This window comes from Octopus bimaculoides, chromosome 20, assembly GCF_046866305.1.
Source record: "Octopus bimaculoides isolate indiv1 chromosome 20, ASM4686630v1, whole genome shotgun sequence".
Lineage (NCBI taxonomy): Eukaryota > Metazoa > Mollusca > Cephalopoda > Octopoda > Octopodidae > Octopus > Octopus bimaculoides.
In genome coordinates, this window is record NC_142947.1 from 20,817,577 (window position 1) to 20,842,323 (window position 24,747).

The window sequence follows — 24,747 nt, forward strand, 5'->3', positions numbered from 1 at the left end:
AACTAATAATCGATTATTTGATCAATGGATGGCAGGGTATATGGGTAAAAGAATTAGCAAGTCCTTTTGATTTTTACTTTTTTCTTTCCATTCCGCCAAAAATCGCACGATATTTAAAGAATGTCTCTGCTATGTTCCTCTGCTCCCTTTCAGCATATACGCCCGTTCATTAACAGTCCTGCTTAACAGATACATGAGCAGCAGTAGAGACGGCTGCTGACGCAACTGCAGCATTTGCAGCATGGTCGTCGTTATCGTCGTCGACGACGGCGTCATCATCGTCGTCGTAATAGTCGTATTAGTAGTAGTCGTAGTAGTAGTAGTAGCAGCAGCAGCAGTAATGCTTTCTGTCTTAAGCCATCCCTATTTAATGATAACAGCTATTACTATCGAAATCGCCACCATCGATAACATCGCCATCATTTATCGCCCCACACTACCATCATAAGCATTAACTTTTAAATGTTTTTCTTCCTACTTATTCGTCTACATATATTTGCTCTGTAATATTTTTTTCTTCTCCTTAGTTTGTTTAACTTTCCTTTATCTATTCACTTAGATATACACGTCTGCATCTTGTTGATCATGCAGTAAGATACAGTATTAGTCAAGACCGTTCAAACGGGCTACCGTAGAGAGACACTGTATCAGATGTACATATTATATCACATACAGACCAAAGACAAGAAGCGCTTGGCAATAATCAGTGAAATGCCTGTCATGAAGCTGAAAGAAATACCCGGGTATTTGAAGTATAAAATGGTACATTAAATTCCTACTTCTACCCGAACAAATTGTGTACAAGTTGTGTACACCAAGAGTGTATCTTACTGAAATATATACATTTCAGAGAATGCTAATTTTATAGATATATTATATACCTTCGTAACCCGATCCTATACACAGACAAACGCATGCACATAGCAACCCCCCTCAACACACACACGCACGCACACACACACACACACACACACACACACACACACACACATGCAGTCAAATGTTCATATATAGAGAGACATATGTAGTAAAATGTTCATATACACAAACATGCAGTCAAATGTTCATATATATATATATATATATATATATATATATTCGTGTGTGTGTGTGTAGTAAATGGGTATTTGCATTTAACCTTCACATATATTTGACACAGGTTACCCACAATGCTTCTTCAAATCGATCCATTTTAAGCTACACTCTTCTTTGACAACTATGTCTCAAATCCCTTTATTTTGTCTGCAGTTATCTCCTATAGCTCTATCCAAATCTTCCACATCATACTTGCACAGTAGACTCCATGCTACTAAATGTAAATTTTTATCAATGGCCGGGCTGAAGGCATGTGTTTGTCTTGTATTCAGCGCCACTTCTTTGCTCTGATCCGAACATCAATCCCCTCTTTACAAATCTTCATCACAGGCAGTGATCATTCAAAGTATCGTCAAGGGGCTCCGCAGACGCTTAAGCAAGAAGGGTGATTTTTACATTCGTGTTGTATTGTCAGTGAATGTTACACTTGAAAAACCTTCGAAACTGTCTTGTGGATGCTCAATTTATTTTGAGCTCTATTTAGAGTAATAAGTGAGGAAAGCATGTTCAGATTGTCTGGCTTGATCAGGTAAATGCATAAGAAACAGTTTTGCATGCGTTGATATATAGAATAAAATAAAAAAAGCTTTTGTTTAGGTTTTTATTTTCCTTGGGCGTGTGAGGTACCTTCTAATGCGAAATTCGTGACATGAAAATAGGTATCGTGGTGCAATGTACCATTCCTCCACTCCTCATCGTGATGGTCATGAATTAGATATTGAAATGTACAAGAAGTTAATTGGTGGAAATGAAGTTCAGGTGATACATATTTCCACCACTCTTGCGCGCTTCTATGGAAGATAATGCTGCAATGGAAGAAAACAAAATCACTCCTAGTGCATTTAGGTTAACTATTCTGTTAATGACGAATTAAAAGTCTTAAAATGTTGCAGTCTGTTGATAATGCAGAGTCAGGTTAAAAAATATTGCAGTTTGTTTATAATGCAGGGTCAGATTAAGAAATTCTGCTTTGACACTGGAGTTGAGTCCACTTATCAGGAAGTAGGGGATTAAGCGTTGGCCATGTCTACGTAGTAAACTTAAATGATGACAAGAGCGATTTTGAGTGAGACTGAGGCCATGTTGAGCCAGGTTCTAACTAACATTGACGAGTGTGGTTTGGCAGGGAAGTTCTGAGTATGGTGTTGGCCACATCAAGTGCATAAAGTACCATTAATAAGAATGAAGATATTGGAAAAGTGGTGTGGGCTCCCGTCATGCTTTACAGATGTTAGGCCGTTTGATAATGCTGCAAAGTTACAGATGGTAGAGAAGTGTATTTCTATTATTGGTAGAGATGTTTAAAGCGGCAAACACTACTTTAATACTGCGGGATTACGTGGACCTTACTGTTCGTGCGATCCAGCAAATAATGTTGATTTGAAGGAAGTCGACCGTAAGAAAAGCTTTGAGGTGGAACAGATTTCACTGGAGATGAAGTAAGAGACAGGTATGGAGAAGAAGGCATGGATTGGACTGGGATGTAAATGGAACTATTGGATATACCGCCTGAATAATATAGGCAAGAGAAATCGTGGTTTTTTATGGTCGAAAATCAAACAGAGCGAGATGCAATCTTTCCTGAAAGCTGTGTACGATGTGATTCCATTCGCAGCCAATATCAGTCAGTAGTGCTGGAACGAAACTAGTTATCATCGGCATGGAAATCATGCAACTTTAAAGCATGTTTCGGCAGCACGCAATTTCCCTGTTTAGAGTATGCCTGGTGACACGATCAAGCCTTGAGTACCCTTGCTGATACACCAAAGCAAGAATGCAGTTATGTCAATGCAAGGAGAACCAGATGCACCCCATTCTGAAAAAGGATAACGTGAATGCGGGAGCAAAAGAAAGGTGACAGGCTGACTTCTTTTTAAGGCTATGAAGCCGAAGATGCAAGGGGATTTTAAAACAACGTTTGTATTCCCAAGCCATATTACAATAAGTTTTAATAATAATAATAATAATAATAATAATAATAATAATAATAATAATAATAATAATCCTTTCTACTGAAGTCATAAGTCCTGAAATTTTGGGAGAAGGAACTAGTCGATTACATCGACCCCAGCGTTTCACTGGTACTTAATTTATCGACCCTGAAAGGATGAAAGGCAAAGTCGACCTCGGCGGAATTTGAACTCGGAACGTAAAGACGGACGAAATACTGCTTAGCATGTGCGTCAACGATTCTGCCAGCTGGCTGTCTTAATAATAGTAATAATAATAATAATAATAATAATAATAATAATAATAATAATAATAATAATAATAATAATAATAACAACAACAATAACTTCTACTACAAGACATGGCCTGAAATTTTTGGGTAAGGACTGGTCGATTACATCGACCCCCAGCTCTTAACTGGTATTTATTTTATCGACCCCGAAATGATGGAAGGTTCACACAAAGACACGCACACACACTCAGATATACGCGCGCGCATATGCATATATATATATATATATATATATATATATATATATATATATATATATATATATATATATATATATACGCGCACACACACTTATGCATATATATACATATATACATACACGAAAGTTAATTGCTCCCGCACTTTGACTAAGTAAGCAATCTCCGTCTAATCCTAGATCACATTACCATAATACTACTGTAGAATAAAGTGGTTTGTTATTCTGTTTCGTGTATAGTAGATGATTTGAATTTAATGCATGTCTAGGTGATATCGTATGGTTCTGCTAAGGATTAGCGATATAGGATATATAAGGAACGTTTTATTCACTGAGTTATGTTGATAGGTCGTTTATAGTTATATGAGTGGATGGCACTAAATAGCTGAGTCGTTATAAAACCGTGCAAAATGTCTCGAATTATTTAGTTAATCTATATACATCATGACTTTACAAACCACTGGAGTCAACTTAGCTTTTCCCTGTTCGTAATATACTGGAAATCAATTGAAAACACCTATAACTATCTGGCCTAATGCCAGACACTATTTATAAGAACGCTTAGTTTAGATTAAATGTTATCAAAAAACAGTTTTAGTTATTTGTGCGAATACTTACAATACGAAAACTCAGACTATATGTACAGTCCACACGCATACACATATAAGACAAAGAGTGTGTTTTCTGTATTTGTATAATATATATGTGCATGACTATACATACATACTTACACACACACACACATATGTACATACATACACACGAATACATGCACAAACGCATTTACTCGCAAACACATATGTACGTGCATATATGCATTCATGTACGATGTATAATTTATAGTATTATATACATATATACACATGCAGTGAGGACGTGGCCTGGTCGTTTGTATATGGCACTCACGATTGCAAAATCGTAGAGCTGATTCGGTCCCCCTAAAATGCTGGACTTGTGCCAAAATTTGGAACCATCATTATCTTTTTTTCGCTTCCTTATTGGAGGCCATTTATTTCTACAACACTTCCTTGGATTATACATGGGAATATACAATTATAGAATTAGCTGTAGATGTATTTATCGATGCAAATATCTAAACACAATTCTTTCTATTGCAGACACAACGCCTGAAATTTTATCAGGTAGGGGACGGCTGGTCGATTACAATGACCTCAGTCTTCAAATAGTACTTATTTTATCGACTCAGAAAGGATGGATTGCATTGATGTCGTTTCCCAATTAGTATTCAGTTTATCAACCCAGAAAGGGATGAAAGACAAAGCCGACTTCGGTGAAATTTGAACTCAGTGATAAGAAACTCTCAATAAAGCTGAACAGCAGTAGGTCTCCAGAGAAGAAACCCCCATCAGGCAAGTGTTTCATCCCCTATCTTCTTACTCTCTAAGGGGACTGGGTATCTTTCTGATGACACTTTTTAGCCACTTGGAGACTTATGCATTTAGATCGCCTCGAGATTTTATATGGTTGTAACGCCTTTCAGTTGACTCAGCTTTCAAACTTATATTCAAAGAAGAAATAACGTTGGCTGTCACGGCTGCAGTGAAACGTCAACGCTGTCACCTTGACTCACTGAGAGTTACTTCCCTTAGCGCTAAAACACAAAAATATTTCTTTTAAACGGTATAAAGGGAGTCTTTGTTCCTCCTCGACCAGATTCAGCTGGATCATCTCTTTATTATTTCTGATGTTGCTTTTAGGGCTTTCGTCTTGTTCTTTCCAGAGACTGAGAGCTGTTTCATTAGATCGTAAGCAGTATTGCCCACAAAACATCTGACTCCAACCTCAATGACGAGTACCTTGATCTGGAAGTTCGCTTCCTTCAGGCTGTTGGCCTCAATGGCTTGTTTTTCAGTGTGCTTCTTCCATTCTAATTTCAAACGGCACGGTGAGTTCAATCAAAAGCAGTTGCTTTAATGAAATGGAATGGAGTACTCTTCCTGATAATTTCTGATTGTTTTGATGATCCTGTGAGGTTGGTTCCCAGTCATCCTCACACCCAGAAGACTCCATTCCCGTGCCCCATATGGCATAGCTGTTCGTGGCCATAATTTGCTGCCTTCTGACGCTAGAATATTGTTGGAGATTCTGGTTTTATTCTCGATGTACTTATCGTGCGTACGATCTCCTTAAGCACTTGATTGTGCCTCCACGTAACCAGAACATGTTTCATCGTCTACCTACCCCGACAGAGTTGGCATTCAGGATTATCTGGTTTGCACCACTTCACTAGATTCATATTCGAAGGCAGAAGATCATAGACAGAGCTGAAGATAAAGCTTATTCTAAGAGGTGCCATACGCCTCAAATCGTTCCACCTAAGTCGCTTTTTGAGTGCACCTTCTCACATCGTTCCTCTTGGCTCTGCTCTACTACCTTCCAGAAGAAATGGCGCAAAGCATTTTGTCTGATGTGCTAACAATTCAGCCAGCGTGCCACCTTAATATATAAACATAAAAATATCTGCTGATGTTATATAACTTAATTACTATTTAATCCTTTCATCACTAACAATGGTGGTGAAGATGGCCATTGATATGCATTCTGACTAAATGCTCTGATAAATACGATGATGGTCCTCTCTGAGCATTATTTCTAGAAGGTAAATTTGAGAGTCCTGCAAGGATTCTGACTGCATGTGTGCTAGATGATCCCATTCGATTATCAAATATATTGGTTTATGTGCATTAGGGAGAGCTGCTCCTCGTACTACTTTCTAGTGGCACGTCCACTTGCTAAGCATATGTGACTGTCCCCTCAGCTGTCATATGCTAAGCATATGTGACTGTCCCCTCAGTTTTATTGGTAGTCTTTTTGTGAAATGGGAAGAGGGGGATTTTTCTTTTCATTTCTCTGAAATTTGTAGAGCGTGATGTTGAAACACGAACCTATTTTTGCCATTTCTATCTTAGCAACAAAAGAACCTACGCAGTAAAATGCCTAGTATCTGATCGATATTACATTTTATTTATTGCTTTATTGTTTTAAAGAGAGAACGAAAAAATAAAGAATTGACGATCCGAAATCCTGGAGACATGTGAAATGTTTGCTTTAAAGAGGTGAAGTGACAGAGTAAAGAGTATCAAACTGAAACAATGCAACGCTGAGTTATGCATCAATGGCTGCAACTTTATGGAGTTTACAGTCTAAGATAAAGGACAAGAGGAGGTTCGTATCTCATAAATATTCAAAAAGAATCATTTACCCCCACAGAGAAACAACAAAACACTATTCATAAAAGGGTCATCAGTCGGCAGCAGCTGTAGAAGTTATTACTACATTTACCCATCAAATGGAGCAAAATAAAAATTCTGTTAAACCAAGAGTAAATGTTTGTCACGAGTCTATTTTTGCCTGCAGATTTTAGTCGTTTTTATGCTGATAGGATTTCAAATCGAATCACAAAGGAGTAAACTAAAGAGGGTGAATGAAAAATTGTGCTCTAGCAAAACTAGATTAATGCCATATGATAGTGTCTTGAGTAGCTGGAAGGAATCGGTACAAACAGCAGATTATAAATTCTTGATTCAGAACATTTAACGTTCAGTACAAGTTCCAAATTGACAATTCGTCTCCTATTGGAAAGAGTTGATGAATGCGTGTTAGCCTATCAAGTTTGAGCGGAGAGTTATTTTTATAATCACATTTATAAAATAGTTTTTTTCCATGATCAGAATTTCAAAAAAACAAAAGGAACAGTTTTCTATATTTACACTGATGTTGTTCAAGAGATTATTTTTAAAGGGTGTTGTACTTAAAGCAAACTATTTTTTCTTTCAGAGGATGAGTGTCATAGAGTAAAAATATACTGTAAACACCTAAAACTAACAGACAGCACATTTATGCAAGAAAATTATTTCATTACATTTACAATTTTCAATTTCTTAGCGATCCTTTCACTTAAATTTTATTAGGGTGGTCTACATTCAAAATGTGATACATAAGATAATGAAAAATTGTTAACTGAGTGCCTATAGCATTTTTGTTTAAGTGTAATACCTTGAATTAATTATAAGGTAAATATTTTAAAATGAAAAGAAACGACACCATATAATATCTCATGCATTCTTCCGATAACATGAGTTAATATGAAAACAATTATAATTAAAATATAAACGTCAAACACCTGACTATTTGCCAGACACCTGACTATGTGCCAATTCTTACGATTTTGATGATTGTCTTCATATTTTGTCTATATAGACTGTACCCATTATAAACATTTAATAACCTATTGTGTATATATGAAATAATGTATGAAAATAGATCCTATTCAAATCAAACCAAACAGATATTCAAACTTTGAACCTGCAAGCATGAAAATAGGTACAGTACGGTATACAGGTTAGCTCACAATTATCTACAGCAACTCTGCTGTACTTTGTTTTCTATTAAGTTTATTTTTTATTTATGGTCAATCAATTATTTTTATGGGAAAAAATACTCTACTATTTCAATTTGATATTTAATATTTACCTCTTATATACGATCTCTCTTATTTATTTATTTTAGAAATCTTTTATTGAGTCTGTTGAGAACTATCGAACATTTAAGAACAATTTTACTAAATTAAATTGTCTTCTATTCTATTTAGTAGTTCCATATTATTCTTGTCGTCGGAATACCTAATTTTTTAAACATTCTTTTCGTTTCCGCTCAGTTTTGTGTTTTCCGGTACAACGTTGGTGTAAATTCCTTTCCAAATGCACATTTGACTTCATAATGCTTATGGCGCCCATCTCATTCTTTGGTTATCGGTGCGTTGACTTTCAAGGAGCTCTGGTCTATCTTTGACAGGATTTGTGGGTTATTAGTACCCACACACCACTTTCACTGGGCAAGCCGACCACTCGATCAAAAGTAATTAGTACTGGGTTATATAATTACCTGTAAAAAAACCTCTGTCTGTAATGAAGTCGATCCTTACCTGACTATAGCACAACATTAATATGGCTTCTGTTCATAGTTACAATTATATTTTAGATTTCATCGTCTGGATTTTAATGTTAGTTCCAGTAGGATAGAAAGAACATTTATTCAAGATGTCTTGAATGGGCAAGGATTTTTATGATACAATAGGCAAGGATTTTATGATACATGTTAATTTGATCTTTCAAGTTGGTTGCTATTCAATAGAAAAACGAGATTTCTAAGGTAAAGGCAATTTTAGAATGAAATGAATAAAAAGTATTTAGTTAGGAATGTAGAAAATTAATATATATTTTGGGAACAAGAGTCATGCAAATTTGTTGTGCAGTCAAGGTATATAGCATAGTTCAACTCAGGAGAGTAGTATACTTTAAAATATCTATAGAAGAGAGAGATAGGGACAGACAGACAGAGGGACAAGCAGACGAGTGGGATAATTTGTGATGGAAGGCTTACAAAACATTTCGATAATGTTTCTAATGATTAAACTCCGATTTCAAACAATTGACGTAAGGCTTTAATAGCAAATGTATCTGAGCTGGGTTAAGTTATAAATGGTTCATTTTGAAATATACAGTTTGATCCAAGTAACAAGGTTGCGATGTTGTTATAGATTTGTGTTCAAGCTTCTGATGACCGAATTGTCTCACTGCACATTATTTTGGATACTCAGTATTTCTATTTATAGACATTTAGGAAAGAAATTATGCTTGTGAATACCTGTCACCGAGTGAACACATATTCAGAATTTTAAAAAAAATATAAAAGGCATGATCGGCGAAGAAGCATTTATGGGAATGTAAAAATGGGTCCCTACTCGAACATTATATATACTTGAATCTGTAACATCATCTATGTGTAGTGTTAATGCCCATGTGAGTAGATTCTGCTTCCCACTATGATAAGGTCGACTATACAATTTGGTAAGTTGTATCATTAGACCGAGAATATGTTTCAAATGTTGAAAAATCTTTGAAACCTAGCCTTACATATAAAATTAATTTATCCTCATTCTAATTTTATTCACATTATCAATAATTTGACACCAAATATCCGTAATTAATATAAACTGCTAAACACAGCGAGGAAGGAGTTTAACCTCAATCTCCTGTACTTAGTATTAAATGGTAATGATGAATGTATTCGGAGATACTGTTACATTATTAATCTTTAATGTTCTAATGTATAGACAAAAGTTTCGTGATATTTATGTGGCATAACTAGATATAATTGACTGATTCTCATAACATATCAGCAATGTTAAACAAAATTATTATAATTTTATATTTTTGTATTCTTTGCAGTTTCGAAACTGTTTCTTTTCAGACCATTGTGTTATCTGAAAGCAACCAAATGACCTACATTCTCTTTATATAAATGATAGAAAAACTAAAAAGATAACGGGTTGTTACAGGAAATAAGGACATTTGGCACAAAAGAGATAGAATAATAACACCTTTAATCTACAGATCGCTTTATGTATTACATCAAATGTAAAAAGCTGTCGTATGTTCACGTAGAACAGATGGAAACTGATATTTTTATTATAATTTTTCTCTATACATGATGACGAATTTAAAATAACAGTTTGTTCTGCGTATCAACTGAAGAAAAGAATTGAGCAGATGAAAATTCAACTCTAGATTTGTTAAAGAATGATTAAAGATGTGTTAACTGGTGTGGTTGCCAGATGAAGATGTATTCAAAATAGCTTCGTTATTTAGCAATGACGAGCAAAGAGCACATAAACTAATTAAATGATTTTTTAACAGTTTCCTTAACTTGCTTTACTAGTATAACATCATTTTCTTAGGTATAAAACCGCATTGTGATAGAATTGTCCATGATACGTATACATGTGTATTAGTTTTATCATGATAGGTATACGTAGGTGTCTTATTCATTTAACTAAGCGATTAATGACGTGTAAATGAAACAGAAAGTAAATGTTGTTACCAAATGCACCAACTTATGCTGCAGGTCATCTTGCATTGTAATCGTCTCATCATTAATATACATTGAAAAGATATGAGAGTATTATGAAGAGTAAAACACTTGTTTTATGTATAATCAATGGTAAAGATTTGCCATATTCAGTTCGAACAATTTTCGGAATAATTGTTCAGCAATACCGAATCGAGAAACTGATATCAGATTTTTGGCATATATTCATACTTACATAAAAGAGCAAAATATATCTACCTTATTTTCGAGAAACTCTTCGTATTGTATTTTACTATTCCACACATGCAGAGCTAAGAATCGTTTAATCGTGAGCGATGCTTAAGCGAATCTGACAAAATTTAAATAAACTAAGTTGCAAATATTAAACATCAAATGAAAATTGAATTGAAGATAAGCGTGGGGAGGAAGGAATGTTACGTGTGAAAGAGGGTGAAAACTATGCTATGTTGAGAAAGATTAACTGAAATGATGGAAAGATATACGAAGAATGAAAATGTACGAGACAAAAAATACAGAAAGTAGAATGAATTCAAAATACATAAAGAGATAGATGTAATATGAATGATGGAAAACAAAAACTAGTTTACAGAAACAATACATGGAAGCATTTTTATATGGAACACCAGTTAAATGTAATGGGTATAGATATGTGTGTGTGTGTGCGTGTCTGTGTCTATATGAATGTGTGTGCGTGTGCGCTCGCGCGTGCGTATGTATTTATGTACTTTATATGCAATACACACATTTTCATGTTACTCATGCGTTTATATATACATATGTATATATATATATATATATATATATATATATATATATATATATATATATATATATATATATATGAGTATGTGTGTCTATGTACATATATATATATATATATATATATATATATATATATATATATATATATATATATATATATATGGGAGAATATACGAAAAAAACAACAACAGACGAGGACAAGTGGTGTAAATAACAAAAGGATGTATTAGTATGACGCTCGGGAATACGGAAAGTCTTTGACGTTTCGAGCTACGCTCTTCAACAGAAAGAATACGGAGACAAGGAGAAAAACACGGAGAAAAAAAATTGAATAGTGTCCAGTCAACGGTCAATCATACATACATACATAATATATATATATATATATATATATATATATATATATATATATATATATATATATATATATGTAGTATGTATATTTTTGATGTGACTCTGTACTGTTTTCTCTTCATCCCTGTCTAAGTCCCATTTTCTCCCCTTCACCTTTTTCTTTCTGTCTCTCTCCCTCTCTTCCTCTTTTTCTCCCTCTCGTTGTTCATACGTGACCATTGTCTATCTTTCTTTTCCTCACGTGATCATCTTCCTTTTCCTTCTATCTATCTCTCTTTATTCTATCTCTCTCTTCTATCTTTTCTCTTTTCAAAGAAACTATTTCTCCAGCGTTAGCTATTTTACTTTCGTTCTGGTCTAATGACCCCCCATGTTTGTTCTCGTTCAGTTTTCTTGTATATCTCCACTGTCCTGTTTGTGTTCCCAATTCTGACCCTCCATAAATCCCAAAATATCCTGGAAACAGCTGTAAGACCTTCTATTTATAAATGTTCTAAAATATACATAGCCTTGGTTTTTTTATCTCATTACGAAAAGTGAATCCTTATATATATATATATGTGTGTATATATATATATATATATATATATATATATATATATATATATATATATATATATATATATATATATATATATATATATATATATATATATATATATATATATATATATATATATATATATTTTATTTATTTATTCATTTATCTCCCGCTTAAATGATAACCCGAAAACCCACGCAGCTTTCGTAAAACCAAAACCTGCTGTGTCATAGACCGGTGAGCCCTCACCCGCGAGAAATTTGGTAAAACAATATCGTTTTGTGCACTGGACATCAAAAACGTTTTCAGCCGTGTCTGAAACACAAATCTTCTGTTAATACTACTCTCGTACTCGTATACGTTCTGTCTGGCTCTTGGTGGCTTGTAGTGAGATTGCACTATCACCGCTTTGTTGATGAAGCTCTTTGGCTTACAACCCTTCAACACTTGTGCGCTCCAGGGTTCAGTTTTGTCCCTCCCCTCTTTCTCGTATACATCAACGTTCTATTAACCTTCACCTCCAATAAAGCCTACTCCTACTCAAATGATATTAGTCTTTATTCCTTCCTAAATTTATGCATGCATGTATCATTTACATGCAACCTCAACATCTCACGCCAAGCCGGAACTAATTCCAAAGAGACCATTGAAAACGTCGTTCAGTCTCAACATTAAAATCTTGCCTCCTTCAATTACGATATCTTGAAATTATTAGCGCATCTCCATAGCATGAACAGCATGCAAATGGAACTTTCAAGTTAGCTAAAAAAAATACTAGGCTTCGCCATTATTGAGGATCTCTTCTAGCGAACGAACATATAAAACACAGCAAAGATTGCAACACAAAAATTTACATTTCTCTAGAGAGCCAGGAATTAATTGCCCCCAACATCTACTCTCTTTTTTGCAAAGCTTATGTGAAACTAACTGCAGAATACATCCCTGCAAGAGATTATGCTATTGCAAGAGATGATACTGTTGCTTTTAAACGATGTTATTCACTACCTCACGCCAATTTCTGGCCCACTGATTGGCTTTTTCTCTCCCCATTTTTCTATTGCTCATAAAATAAAATAGTTGAGTCATAGGACGAAATGAAACCCTCAACTTATGGCCTAAACGTTTTCATGACTTTACAAGTCTTCTACAGGCAAAAGTCTACATGAAATATAGCGATATATATTGAGACATGCAAATTATGTAGGGTTTCAAGAAATCACAGAGGATTATGTGATTTCGTTGCTAGTGTCTAATAGAAAAGTTTATCTAACGAACAACTATGCTGGTAGAACAAGAGCAAACCGAGAATGCAGATGAAAATACGGAAATTCCAGTAAATCCATTTAAATTTACTACAAAGAATGTTGTTAAAAGCTTAGAACTTATAGAAGAAGGTCGGCAATTTTTGCTGATAACGACCCTAAAATTTGAATGTGACATATAAATTACAAGAAGTGTTTACAATGAGCTCAGTTCCGACACTGAGCTGTGCAAAGAGATGCAGCACCATAAATATCAGACAACTTGGTATAAGTTCTTCATCCCTCAAGCAGAAGTTGATGATAATAAACTATAAAATAAAAGACAGTGTCCCACCTCCTCCTCCTGGCAACTCTCATTACGTCACCACTCCTTACACAGTACTTAACATCTTGTGTTGTAAGATCATATATTATTAATATATTACGATTTTTATTTAAACCCTAACGTGTTTCTCTAGAAATGTTTATTTATACACATATTGTATTGTGGATGCTTAGAAATTGTTATTTTCGTACATAAAAGTGGTTGTGCTATTTGTTTCTCATTGTTTCAAAGGAAGAGAAAAATAGAAAACTGTCGGAACACATCTTACTTTATACTATAAAAATCAACGTGAAAAATAAATATCGTAACACAGGACTTCAAGATACGACAAGATTTTCGGGAACGCATCACTTTCGTAACGTGATAACGTGATGAATTTCTGTATACATACACTCACTTACGCACACACACGTATGTATATATATGTGCGTGTATGTATGTATATATTTTAACTATTATTATATATATAGATATATATATCTTATATATATATATATATATATATATATATATATATATATATATATATATATATATATATATATATATATATATATATATATATATACATACATATACATATATACATATATATATATATATATATATATATATATATATATATATATATATATACATACATATACATATATATATATATATATATATATATATATATATATATATAAACGTGTGCGTGTGTGTATGTGTGCATAGAGTGAGAGAGTGAGAGAGAGAGAGAGAGAGAGAGAGAGAGAGAGAGAGAGAGAGAGAGAGGAGAGAGAGGGAGAAATTGAGAGAGAATTGTCTGAAAAAGAAAATTGTTATGAAGGTAAACAGAAACGCAGTTCTTTTAAGCTTTCTTTAGCTCAAGGACACTATTTTTCAACAAGTGTCTAGCAAAGATAACTAGTACACAGTGGTTGCCTGCACCTTTCTTCTTCTCGATAGATCAGATCACGTTAGCAAATTGCTTTGCATTATAAATTCCCGATGCTAGAAGTGGTTGTCTATCTATTATTAAACAGTCACACGAATCTCTTTTAGTCTTCTTTTTGTGTAAACCTAATTGTATCAAGTTATCCTTGTATACTGAAACACGATCATCTTTATAAAGAACGACAATTATCACTTAATTGTTTCGCTTCTTTTTATTATAAATGTCATAGCCATTGTTAGACGCGTTGCTGGTACAGTGATCTCATAATCTGCGATCTCCTTTGATTTTTATTGAAGTTATTACACTTACAGGTGTTTATTTTTGCTACTAGCTTCTCTTATGCGTTTGTTACTATTATAATGAGGATCATTTATTGTTGCGGTTATTTGCAATCTACTGTGTTTTGTCATTTCTTATTGTGTTGCCTTTGCACTTGAAGCCTTAAGCATAGTGTCTGACCTTTTTACCTCCGCATTTTGTAGACACTGCCACGCTCTTGAATTAAATTCTATTTCACGACAAACAGGTTCGTCAAGACAGCATTAGTCTTGTGACTCAATTATGAAAAATAAACACGTGGAAACAGGTAAACTGCGTATTGATATATATTTGTATACACACATAAGATTTTTACATATATATATATATATATATATATATATATATATGCATACATACATATACACATATATATATATACATATATACATATATATATACATATATATATATATATGTATATACACACATTTATATATGTTTACATATACATACATATCTGTATCTGTATGTATAGGCACATATAAACACAAAATTCAATCTACCTATCTCTCACTCTCTATATATAATATATATATATATATAGAATTATCTCATGCACACTTATATACACCTTGTTTTCAAAATGTTTTGATTATTACTTAGGTGTATTTATTTCCAATTAATTATGATTCATTACACATTTTCTTCATGCTGTGCAGGTATTTGCCATTCGTATGAGAATGTATATACGAGTGTCGATGCGTGCATGTCTGAAGTATGTAGTTCAATTAAATTATGACATCAAGTGTCCAGGAGATACACAAATGTTATCACCGATGTCTAGACTAACCATATCAGTCTAGACACTCTATGTAGGTCACGCTGTCGGCGCTCGCGTGAGTGTGTGATTCAGCTCCTTACGCATGCGCAAGGAGGTTTCTTTTAACTATTATTAAAAAAAATTTTTATTATTATACGTGAGGGGCAAAATTTGTGTCGCACGCGTATAACCCACTTAAGTTTTAAATAATCCAAAATCGCTAAATGATTTCGATTGTAATTAATTTCACAGTTCTTAGAGGCTTGGCTGCAAAGACTGACCTCTGGTTGACATGACATCACTTTCTGAAATATCAACGAGTCAGTCTGCACTCACTTCTGTATTAAATGTTAAAGCTGGAGTACGTATCAAATTTTCTTAGCCCGAAGTAGCAGCTTTTCTTTAATATGCAAATAAAGTGATGTTCCCTTCTATATCAGAAGTATCAATATGGTGGCCATTGTTTTCAAATTTTATCACAAGGCCAGCAATTTTGCGAGAGGTAGGGATCGGGGTAAATCGATTACATCGACCACCAATGCTCAACTGGTACATATTTTATCGACCCCGAAAGGATGAAAGTCTACGTTGGCCTCCGACGGAATTTGAACTCAGAACGTAAAGACGAACGCAGCATTTTGCTAGGCGTGCTAACGATCTTGCCAGCCCGCCGACAAAGTCATACACACAAGTAACACACACACATACACACATACACACACATGATGTATGCATGTAGTTTATGTATGTATGTGTGCATGTACGTAAAACAAATGACCATTTCAAATACATGATGACTTTCACAGTGGATATAATTAGTTTGGTGATCGAGAAAAACAGTTATAAAGTGAAGGTTAAGTGTGATGCTCTGGACATAACATCGTATACACGGAGAATATTCTAGAGAAGAGGAGAAAGTAGGCGATAAAAGAGATACGTACAGAGATACGTTAGGGTAAAAGGCACAAACGCAACTCAAATATATGTACATGTATGTATCTCTATATATATAAATGAGAATGTGTGTCTGTCTGTCTGTCTGTCTGTGTGAATCCCTAAAACTCGAGAACTACGCAACCAATTTCATTCAAATTTTACAGATGCCTTACTTAGGGTTCCAGTTGTGTTTTAGTCAAAAATTTTTTTTAACTTCCTGCAGAGTTCGAGCCCACGGCAACATAATATCTCCTCCACTATTTAAGTATTACGTGTCAAAAGTGAAACAAAAACACTCATGTCAAATACTTTCACTTTAAAAATGAAACTATTCCACTAACTGAAACAATCACATTTCGATACTGTAATGACAGATACTTTCAGAGAGAGAGAGAGAGAAAGAGAGACAGAGAGAGAGAGAGAAAGAGAGAGAGAGAGATGTATATGTATACATATAGATGTATATGTACACGTTATTCCTCTAATTGAAACAATCACATTTCGATACTGTAATGACAGATACTTTCAGAGAGAGAGAAGAGAGAGAGAGAGAGAGAGAGAGAGAGAGAGAGAGAGAGAGAGAAAGAGAGAGAGAGATGTATATGTATATATATAGATGTATAGATATATATAGAGAGAGAGAGGTCTATATTCATACATGTACATGTATATGTATACACATGTGTATGTATATATATATATATATATATATAGATGTACATGTCATATGTACACATATATACATATATATACATGCATACAGATATCTATACATATATACACCCATCACACACATACACATGGACACAAACACACACGTTAGTCATTTGTTTTCTTATCCAAAACTACGTCAAAAGTACCGAATGGATCTTTATGAAATTTGGAAATTACATTCTATGCATAACGGCCATAACTCCCATGAAAATTCATATATTTTTGATGTTGATGAAATTTTAACCCGAACATAACAGATGAGCATTATTTGTAATTCAACGGTACAACAGTGTAAGACTACCCTTTCAGATATACTTACATTGTGATTTCTGCAATGTGGTGCATAAATTGTCAAGTAAATGAGACGCATCTTTGCCTCCACTGATTCACTTGCAAAGTGTTGAGTAAAATTATTTCGTTGCAGACCTCCTTTGAGTCTTTTTATTATCACTGCGACACACATAGTCCCCAGTTGGTAACATTGATTTCAAGGCCTTCCCATATGAGAGACTGGTTGTTCTAAGACATTTATCGATTGTAAATTTTGTCTGCAATTTGGAAATTATATTTTATGCATAACGGCCATAACTCCCATGAAAATTCATATATTTTTGATGTTGATGAAATTTTAACCCGAACATCACAGATGAGCACCGTCTGTAGCTGGTCTTCTCTTGGAAGAGCCCCGCTTCTCACATGGACAACTGTATGTTGGCTGCTCAAGAGTGGGCAGCAAAAAAAAAACTTATTTGCATATGCTCCACAAGGGGAAACAAGGAACATTGTTTACAACGAGGTGTTATAATCACAACAGGAACAAACTATGTACATGATCACCTTCTTTTACGAAACTTCATTGACTTTCATATATTTATATTGATATACATATATATACGTGTGTTTGGGTGCGTGTGTGTGTGTATATATATATATATCTATATATAAAGATGAGAATGTGTGTCTGTCTGTCTGTGTGTCTGTGTGAATCCCTAAAACTCGAGAACTACACAACTCTCTTTTACAAACCCAGTGAAAATACATATATTTCATATGTCAAAGAAATTCAAGCAATACATATAACACCAAAGTTAAAAACATTCCCAACAATTCCACAATCCCCAACCTCCAGAGCTATTGAAGAAACTGTTATCATCAACTGACCAAGATTCCTAACATTTGCAAAACAAAATTAGACAATACGACGCTGTACTACAGATGACATCATTTGGAACCACAAGAGATTTAACTGAGGCAGCATTCATCCAAACTTTCAAGATCCAGCCTCAGATTTATCATCGCATTGTCTCTCTACTACCTCTGTCAAATGAATCACCAAAATTGGCCTTTCATTATTTATAATCTGTACCTGTTTGTTTGGTTATGAAATAAAATACACAAAACGTGTTTCTGAATTACGTGTATTTACTTTATATACATATGAGTTGAAAACTTTCTTCTAGCATTCCACTTAATATCTATGTTCCATGCTGGCATGGATTGGAGAGTTATTAATGTAGAAATATGGTATCGTAGCTACTGACAGTTGAGAGTTGCGTAGTCTAGACGGCGTTTTTAGATTTCATTATTCTCTTTAACCCGGGCAACGCCGGGTATTTCCGCTAGTATATATATATATATATACAAATATATATATACATATTCCTATAGACACAGAGATGTGTGTATGTGTGTGTAATGAATATAACTAGTGTCAATGGTGATGCCTAGCTTTACAGACTATCAGAAAAATTCACTTCTCTCATAAAGATGTGCTTTTGTGCAAAATTTCAGATTACTTGGTGCAAAACGGTGACCAGCAACTTGGAACATAGTGATATACAGGCATGTATATACACAGACACGTATATATTTATATATATGTATATATTATATTTATATATATATAGATAAATATAATGTATATATTTATACATATATATATATATATATATATATATATATATATATATATATATATATATCATATAGGTAGAATCATGAAAAAAGAACTCCATCCAGTGACAGATAAATATCAATTTAATGCACATTACGAAAGAGAAACTAATAGTTTTATTAGACAGAGATCGCTGTCCTCCCCCTACGAGGGAGGACATGTATACAAATACGTATGTGTGCCTATACATATGTATACCTATACACATGTAGGTGTGTATGTGCTGCCATGGCTGTGTGGTTAAGAGGCTCGCTTTGCAACCATGTGGTTTTGGGTTCAGTCTTAGTATGTGGCACCTTAGGCAAGTGTTTACTTCTATAGACCTTCGTAGAGGGAGGACAAGGATCTTCGTTTTCTTTTTTACATTTCCATCTCTGATTCCACTTTTTGCATTAACTTTCCCGTTTTTCTTCTCTTTTTTTTAAAACTTATTTTTTCATTGTCCAGGGTCCTGTCTTAGCAAATATACTTAATGCATAAATAGAGTCTGAAAGATTGTTAGGAGATACATGCCCTGTTTATAAATCTGCCTATTCAACGTATCGTAAAAGCATGAAACTATTAGCAGCTCATTTTTAATGTGTAATAAGTTGATATACATACATACATATATATATATATATATATATGTGTGTGTGTGTGTGTGTGTGTGTGTGTGTGTGTGTGTGTGTGTGTGTTCTTATGATCACGTTCATTCAAGAAGTATGTGATCAGAAGAATAAGAATGCAAAAATGAGAACAGTCGAAGACAAATTAATTACACTCAAACAGAAGTTAAAACATATCAGTGAAGCACGCCAGTACAAGAAGAGAGGGACTGAAAGAAAAATAATAAGGAACTCAATTCAAATCAATCAGCTGTATATACATGCATGAGGGGACTATCAATATATATTGCAGAAACCCCCTTTTTAGAAAGATACAGATTTATTCAAAATATTAAAAAAAAAAAGCATGGAAAGATGATATGAAGTTTAACCAGTATACAATGTAGCTTGGGAGAATTTCGAAAGAAGTGTTGCTCCAATTTTAGTGGAGCAGCATAGAGCTTCCATAGTGATTTCCTTGAGATCGTGACTCAAAAGCACTAGGGCGGGGAGATATGATTTCAGATACTAGTACAAAAATGCTAACATTCTATCGAAAGTATCTTATCGGTTTCTATCAGAAATTTCTCATGGACATGTAAACATATCAAGCTGGTTGGTGCTGATATAAAAACAAAACTTATACCCTCAAGAAATTCCACACACAAGAAGAAAAGCAATCGGTCAAATACATACCTGAAGATAATGTATACAGCTTATCTAATCTTTTCTTCGAAGAATAGATTTAGACTGATTGAAAAGGTTAGTAATGATATCATCATAGCTGGTTAAGCAACTGGAAAGAAAGGATTTTGTGCCAGTGCTGACCAGCGTTTTACTAATTAAACTGTGGTGTCAGACGTCCGGCGGGAAATTCAGGATAGCTCATAAGAAGACAAAAACACCAACTTAACACGCTGTCTTTTTGCGAACTAACAATGTATTTCATGTGTATGAATGGTATAAAGAATTTTGAACTCGTTGCATTATTTCCAAAGAATAAATTGATGGAGTTTACTCACGATAAATGTCCCTCAATGGCAGTAAGGGGAGCAGAAAATACAAGCTTATATGGTAACGTGTCTATCGATATTTCTTATATTAGACGAGAGATATCTAGGAATGAGTAAAAAGTATATCATATGATGGAACTCGTAACAAAGAACGGATAACCAGGTAATATAACACTAGATCCACAAATATTTTCGCATGCAATAAATCAGTAACGCACATAAGGAATTATCAACCAGACGCTGCTGATATTTGGTTTATTATTATCAAAACGCAAAATTCATATTCCACACCAGAATTTACGAGATTACGTGTGAAGTAAACAATCTCTACTTTAAGCAAAAATCAGACAGCAGGGGCTTAACACCAATTCTAACAGCCTTTCAGTGTTGAAGTGCATCAAGTCTGCAGACACGAGGTGCCTAATATCAAATTTTTACACAAGGTCAGCAATTTCGAGGGAATGGATACGTTGATTACATTGACCCGTTGCCTTATACGAGGTGCATCATTTTAAGGAAGTTGGGCAAGTGGTCCCGATTGATGATCAAGGATACGTAGTTATGGTTTAAATGAGTACACACACACATACATACATACATACATACATACATACATACATACATATATGCATGTATATATACACGATTATATAATACATACGTACAAGCATGCATAGATGCATGCAAAGATACATACATGCAGGTATACATGAATGAATACATGCATATATACATGCTAGCATATACAGGGTGCCCCAAAAAGTAGGTTTACAGTTATCACGTAGACACTTTAGATTTCTTTTAAAACATTTTATTACATTTAAATTTCTATCTTACAATTAACTAAATTAACATAGTTTCATATTTTTTTTATAATTAAGATCTAAACTGTTAATATATGAATGCGAAAGAGATAGTTGAATAATTGTAAACCTACTTTTGGGCCACCCTGTAAGTGTGTGTAAATACAACGTTGACGTCTAAATTTCAATGAAAGAGCCTTGTTTCTCACTTACAAACCGATTCTTTCTTCACTGACGGGTAAATCGAAAACTAAAACCTGGAGACTATATACATGCATGCATAAAAAAAAAATGACATTTCGTCGATTATGACGACGAGTATACCAGTTGATCCGATCAACGGAACAGCTCGCTCGTGAAATTAATGTGCAAGTGGCTGAGCACTCCACAAAAGGCGTGCCCTGAACGTAGTTCATTTTTGCCAGCTGAGTGGATGGGAGCAACAATAAAGTGTCTTGCTCAAGGACTCAACGCGCCACTAGGAATCGAACACACGACCTTACAATCGAAATCCGAATATCCTAATCCATATGCCACGCATCTTCACACATGAATGCATACGTACATACATACATACATACATATATACATACATACATACATGCATGCATACATACATACATGCATACATACATGCATGCATACATACATACATACATACACATACATACATACATACATACACACACATACATACATACATACATACATACATAAAAACATTCATACATACATACATACATACATACATACATACATACATGCATGCATGCATGCATACATACACACATACATACATACATACATAGTAGCACAATATTTTTGTTAACTTCTTTAAAAATATTGCTGACAATTTGCAGTTTTCCCTCTCAACGATTTTTATAATTATTTTTTCTGTGGAAATACAAAAATAATATATCACCGTTGGTTTTCTATCAACTCAATTGTTCCAATCTTTAATGCTTTGATTTGCCGTTAATTTTCTGCCTCTTCATTTAATCATTCTTGTCTTCTCACGATTTCAATGAATTAATAATAGACACAAGAGTACTGCTTTAAATATTCAAATTCCAATAAATACGATAGCATCTTAATGTGTTGTTTAACCAAAAGTTAGTAAGCGAGTAACTGTTATTACGTCACTGATAATATTGTATTATCAAATTGTTTCCACATAGATTTACAACTTGTTGTCATGCATTCTTTACAACACCAGTATATACGTAGAAGTGGAGGCGCAATGGCCCAGTGGTTAGGGCAGCGAACTCCCGGTCATAGGAGTGCGGTTTCGATTCTCAGATCGGGCGTTGTGAGTGTTTATTGAGCGAAAACACCTAAAGCACCACGAGGCTCCGGCAGGAGATGGTGGCGAACCCTGTTGTACTCTTTCACCACAACTTTCTCTCACTCTTCCTGTTTCTGCTGTACCTGTAATTCAAAGGGTCAGCCTTGTCACACTGTGCCACGCTGAATATCCCCGAGAACTACGTTAAGGCTACACGTGTCTGTGGAGTGCTCAGCCACTTGCACGTTAATTTCACGCGCATGCTGTTCCGTTGATCGGATCAACTGGAACCCTCGACGTCGTAAGCGACGGAGTGCCGACAATATACGTAGAAACAGACAAGCTCTGTACATACAGAGATACTTCCGCGATGCAGTTTCAATTTCAGGTCAATTATAACTCCTCTAACAATATTAGAGTAAAAGGAAGTCACTCTTCATATTTCCCTCCACTAAAAACGTGGTGTATTTGCTTAAAAACAATTTATCAGTTATAAATGACGATGCAGAAAATATGATATGATATGATAATACCTTAGATCATAGCCGAGGTCTCGTATAGTTTGTTCCGTTGTCCCTAGAAAAACAAAAATCTATTAAAGAGAATTTAAAACAATAGACTTCACATTTTATACCAACTTATTTTCTAACGTAGAATATACTAAATGCCATATTCGTCAATCGTCGCATTATTGGCTTTAACTTTTGGCACAAAGCCAGCAAGTTCTGGAGAAAGAGTAAGAGCCAGCAAGTTCGAGAGATTACGTCGACCCTAGGGTTCAACTGATACTTATTTTATCGACCCGAAGGATGAAAGACAAAGTTGTCCTCGGCAGAATTTCAAGCCAGAACGAGAAGACGGATGAAATGCCGCTAAACATTTTGCCCAGCGTGTTAATGATTCTACCAACTCGTAGATTCTACCAACTCGGATATAATATTGTAAAAAGATTTCTGGAAATTCTTCCCAAATTTTATATTTTTGGATTGAAATTACAAATTCTTCATTTATATTTCACTATACCAAATTATTTTAACGTATATCATCTTCTATGCATGATATTTATGAAGTTATATATCTACAGATTAAAATGTACATTTGAATGAAAAACAGAGTAATGTTTTTTGGTGTAGAGTAAATGCTGCTTCCTACTCTCTATCTTTCTCTCTCTCTCTCCCTCTCTCTCTCTCTCTCTCTCTCTCATACCCTCTCCCCACCCTTTTCTCTTTACCCCTATTTCTCCCTCTCTCTCTCCTCTCTCCTCTTTCTCCCTCTCTCTCCCCTCTCTCCTCTTTCTCCCTCTCTCTCTTCTCTCTCTCTCCCCGCTCTCCTCTCCCCCTTCTCTCCTCTTTTCTCTTTCCCTCTCTCTTTCTCTCTCTTCCTCCCTCTCTATTTCTTTCTCTCACACACACCATTTCCTCTCTCCCCACCCCGTTATATTTCTCCCCTCTCCCCTCCCCCTCTCCCCTCCCCCTCTCCCCTCCCCCCCCCTCCCCATATCCCCCTCTCCCCTCTCCCCATCACTCCCCTCTCCCCCATCTCTCCCCTCTCCCCCATCTCTCCCCTCTCCCCCATCTCTCCCCCCCATCTCTCCCCTCCCCCCCATCTCTCCCCTCTCCCCCCATCTCTCCCCTCTCCCCCATCTCTCCCCCCATCTCTCCCCTCTCCCCTCTCCCCCCATCTCTCCCCTCTCCCCCCAGCTCTCTTTCTTTCTCCCTAGCTCTCTCTCACTTCCTCGCTCTTGC

At 35.0% G+C, this 24,747-nt stretch overlaps 1 long non-coding RNA gene across 9 annotated transcripts in view; it reads right to left on the minus strand.

Annotated features, from left to right (window-relative positions):
- The window catches only part of LOC106881631 (uncharacterized), a 402,087-nt gene that overhangs the window by 298,133 nt on the left and 79,207 nt on the right, over positions 1 to 24,747 (minus strand). For 2 of the 9 annotated variants that reach the window (XR_008266350.2, XR_016237608.1), the window contains exon 3: positions 23,536 to 23,578. The exons of 5 other annotated variants lie outside the window; for them this stretch is intronic. This is a non-coding gene — a long non-coding RNA (uncharacterized LOC106881631). Of the gene's footprint in view, positions 640 to 23,535; positions 23,579 to 24,747 lie in introns of those variants that run through there. 2 more of the 9 variants (XR_016237607.1, XR_016237602.1) reach the window with 2 other exon arrangements.